Source organism: Vulpes vulpes, chromosome 13 (assembly GCF_048418805.1).
Source record: "Vulpes vulpes isolate BD-2025 chromosome 13, VulVul3, whole genome shotgun sequence".
Taxonomy (NCBI): Eukaryota; Metazoa; Chordata; class Mammalia; order Carnivora; family Canidae; genus Vulpes; species Vulpes vulpes.
The window spans coordinates 1,574,673-1,578,954 of NC_132792.1; the positions used below are offsets into that span (position 1 = coordinate 1,574,673).

Genomic DNA, 4,282 nt, shown 5'->3' on the forward strand with positions numbered 1-4,282 from the left:
AGTGGAGGGGGAGCCGGTGAGACGTGTAAGTCCACCTGGTTATCCTCCCACATTCACACTGAGCCCGGGGCCCTTAGTGCTGCTCTCCATGTGTCTTCCCAGCACACATCTCTGGGTCGAGAGTGGGTGCTCAGAGTGTGTGTGGGAGGAAAGGAGGAGGGAGGGAAGGAGGGACAGAAGGGGGAAGGAGGAGGAGAGGGAGGAAGGAAAGAGGGGAGGATAGAAGGAAAGGAGGGAAGGAAGAAGGGAGGGAGGAAGGCTGGGAGGGAAGGAAGGAGAGAAGGAGGGAGGGGGAGGGGAGGTAAAGAAGGAAGGAGGAAGAGAAGGAAGGGAGGGAGGGGAGAGGGGGGAGGAGGGAAGAAGAGAAGGGGGAAGGGGAGGGGGCGGAGGAGCAGCAGGCTGGGTGGGGCTCAGGAGCCTCCTGCACTCACCCTTGCAGCCTCTGGGGCCTGGGGGCTGGGGCAGGGCCTCTGAGCCAGGCACAGGGCAGGCTGGAGGTGGCATCAAGGTCAAGGCCTGGGGCACCCCCGTGACCCCACCAGGCAGGCGGGAGGCTGAGGGCTTAGAGGTGAGGACGGGTCAGGAGGCTGGTCCAGGAGCGACTGGGAGCAGCTTGGCTCAGGAGCCAGTGAGGAACCCAGCTGGGGATGCAGGGGCGCGGGGGTGGGGCTTGGGACAGGAGTCCCTGCGTTCCCTTGGGGCGCCCCCTGCACGCTGGGCCCCAGGTCCAAGCTGGGGGAAACCAGGCTCCCAAACTTCTCCTGAAAACAAGTACCCCTGGCAAGGGTGGCCTCTGCCCCTGTGGATGGGGAGGAGGGTGCCACAGGGATGGGGTGCAGGGAGGAGGGTGCTGCGGGGACCACTTGCTTCTCACAATTCTGTGATTATTTGAATTTTCATCAAGAGCACGTATCCTGTAGGTACTTGTTGAAGGAAAGAAGGTGAATATCCAACGACCCCAAGGCCTCTGCCTTCCCTGGAAACAGTTGGGACGAAGCCCCAGAAGCTGTCTCCCAGCGGCCCTCACCCCACCTGGGGAACGTGTCCCAGGAGCAGTCCTGCACCCGAGGTGGCCAAGCCTTTGTTCGTTTGCTCTTCCCTCCCCTGGCTGCTGCGTCGGGCCCACACCCCGAGAGCTGGAACAGGGAGACAGGCGCGAGGACCACCAGCCACCACACGGCTGAAGAATGTGCAGAAGGTGGGCCTGCGGGAGCAGTCAGGGAGGGCTTCGCCGAGGAGGTGACCTTTGAATGGGGCCTTGGAGAGTGAGTAGGAGTTTGTCCGAAGGCCGGTGGGTGGTGGGGGGACGTTCCAGGCAGCAGGGAGAGTGTGAGCTCCAACGTGGATGTGACCCAGACGCCAGGAGGGGTCCGGGACAGATGAAATATGGGTGCGGGGCTGGGGGGTTAGCAAGAGATCAGGCTGCGGGGGGGAAACCCAAATCGCAGAGGGCCTCGATGCCGGCTCAGGGGCTTGCAGGTGTTCCTTTGGGCCAATGGCGTTGGGCTCCGGGCTCTGATCCGCAGGTGGCGAGGGACAGCGCTCGGCTGGTTGTGACAGACTCCGGGGCTGGTGCCCGCTGCTGCGCCTGGAGGTCGGTGACGATGTGAGTGACCGGGTCAGGCTGAGTGCAGTGAGGACCAGGAGGACAAACGGCTCGGGGAGGACTGTGACCTGCCCCAGGCCTCCAAGGTCACTGTGACTCCACGGCCCCCCTCCGTCCTTCCCGAAGCCCCTTTACTCACGTACTCGTGGGCTTCCGGCGCCCGGCCTGCTGCCCTCGGGGACCCGAAGGTGCCGAGTCACCTTCCTGGGGCGGCTCCCCATGTCCCTCCCGGCTCTCCCTGTGCAGGATGGGGCATCCTCAGGGGCCCGGCCGCATGAGCCAGACCCACATTCATGTCCAGGCTGTCCGTGGAGGGGACAGGAGCCTCTCAGGCCAGCACGGGATCCTCTGAACCTTAGCGTCCCCACCTGCAGGCAGGGGCGAGGGTGAGGGTGAGGGTGGGGGGACCTCCAGCACGAGAGTCCGGGCTCGGGCGAGGTGCCAGGTGCAGAGCCAGGCCTGAGCGAAGCTCACTCCCTTCCTGCCGCCCACAGGTGCGCCCGGCTCCACGCGTCCTGCCTCGTCCTATTTGGAGCAGGGTCCCGGCCAGGTTTCCATGCGGAAGGCCCGTCTGCTGCCCGTTGGGGTATCCCCTATATACCATGGGGAAAAACCAAGCTGCTCTGCCTGGGGGGGGGGGTGTTGAAGGCGGTCCTGGGGAAGAGGCCCATTTGCCCTGTCACCCTGGATCCTGGGGACACGGTACAATCAGCGCAGCCAGGGCACAGAGCACTGTGGATAGAGTCCAGCAGCCGATATTCACAGGCTGGTAGGGAGAGACTCCCATGGACTCAAATCCGCATGTTCATGCCAGCGCGGGTGGGCCCATGAACTCACGTTTTATCATAAGTAGTCAGTCTATACAACAAAAATGGTAAAATATACCCTTGTGAAAAATCGTAATGATGACTTCAACCTCGTAACGTCCCACGGTTTCTTCTCTTAAACCTGGAGGGATATTTTATTGAAAATATCTTGTACGTAGGAACTCTTTATACGGACCCGGCAATTCCATTGGCTTCTCTTTCTTTTTCTTTTGTTAAATTCAAGTAACATTAAATAAAAATAGTATCCGATACATGATTCTTTATAAGTCTTTCCACCCATCTGTCCCTCACCCATCCTTCTGTTTGTGTATTTGTACCTAAGTCGCCCGAAACGATGTTCACCTAATGCCAATGGTTATTTCTGGCTGGTGGGATTGGGGCTGGCTTCTCACTTCCACTTTGGGGATTTTCAGCATGCTGTGAATTCTTGATAAGGAGCAGATATCCTTTCCTTTTTTTTTTTTTTTTTAACGTGATTTTTTTTTCCTTAAAAACTAAGATGGAGAGAAAGCATTCAGATCATTAACCAGAATTCATCCTGGAAACTGAGTACAGAAGACAGGGATGACTGCTGTAGGTTTCTCTTTTATTTCTAAAATCGAGGGGAAAAACTCTTTAACTTTTACAATGAGGGGGATAAAGAAATCATGGGGATTGTGACTCAAAAGCAGCCGGTAGAAAAGCATGGTGAGGGCAGCCCCGGTGGCACAGTGGTTTAGCGCTGCCTGCAGCCCGGGGTCTGATCCTGGAGACCTGGGATCGAGTCCCGTGTCAGGCTCCCTGCATGGAGCCTGCTTCTCCCTCTGCCTGTGTCTCTGCCTCTCTCTCTGTGTCTCTATGAATAAATAAATAAAATCTTAAAAAAAAAAAAAAAAAAGAAAAGCATGGTGAGGACTTACTCGTTTGACAAATATTCTTTGAACAACCCCCAATGCCAGGGTCCCACGTTTCCAGTCCTCTTAGAAGTTTGAGTTTTTAGCCATTGCGTCTATAAAATTTTTCTCTCACACTGTCCCTGTAATTATTCTAGCTGCCAGTAGGAGGCAGTAGGCACGCCAGGGTTCTGGGCTGCCTGGGCCCCGCTGCTCCGTCCAAGCCTGAGCTAAGACTTGAGTTCGAGCCTCCTGTTATTGATTTATAAGTTCTCATTGGCGGAATTTTTGTTATAGACATATGCGCATCCCCACATACACCCGTATATCTCCATCGGTATCTACACCTACAATCTGCAACATCTACATGCAAATTAGGTATGTTTAAGATTGGAAACCATCAAGGGTGCTCATCTACTCGTCTTCCTCAAATAAGCACTTCAGACACGAGCCAAACAAGAGATTAAAGCAAACAAACATGATGCGTCCGCACACGAGGTGGGGCGGCCCAGCGGTGAAGCAGCCTGGCTTTGGAAGCGAGCGGACAGGCGTCCAAATCCTGGAGTCATCGCTCCTCTGTTTCATCATCTTGGTCCAATTAGTTGAGCTCTTTTGGCCTCAGGGTTATTTATCTGCTGGGGGATCCAATGGAACCTGAACCGCAGGGTTGTCGTAAGAGTGGAGTGAAACGGGGGAGGCAGAGAAATGAGGATCTAGCAGTTGTTATTCCCACTGTCACTTCCACCTGGAAAACTCCTACTCATCCCTGAAGACCCGGCTCGAGGATGTCCTCCTCGGGAAAGCCGCCCGCTAACTCTCTATAGCAGCTATTAGTCACTGGCTCCTCTGTCCTTTTTTTTTTTTTTAAGATTTTATTTATTTATTCATGAGACACAGAGAGAAGGGCAGAGACACAGGCAGAGGGAGAAGCAGGCTCCATGCAGGGAGCCCGACGTGGGACTCGATCCTGGGTCCCC

The 4,282-nt window shown here is 56.0% G+C and overlaps 1 long non-coding RNA gene across 2 annotated transcripts; it reads left to right on the plus strand.

Annotated features, from left to right (window-relative positions):
• The first annotated feature begins 396 nt into the window (after nt 1-396).
• Nucleotides 397-2,689, plus strand: LOC112909218 (uncharacterized). Of its 2 annotated transcripts, none has more exons than XR_003233076.2 (4): nt 397-568; nt 905-1,198; nt 1,527-1,692; nt 2,101-2,689. It is a non-coding gene; the product is annotated as an uncharacterized lncRNA (long non-coding RNA). The 2 variants fall into 2 exon arrangements; XR_003233077.2 differs by having other exon boundaries at nt 921-1,198.
• The last annotated feature ends 1,593 nt before the right edge of the window (nt 2,690-4,282 follow it).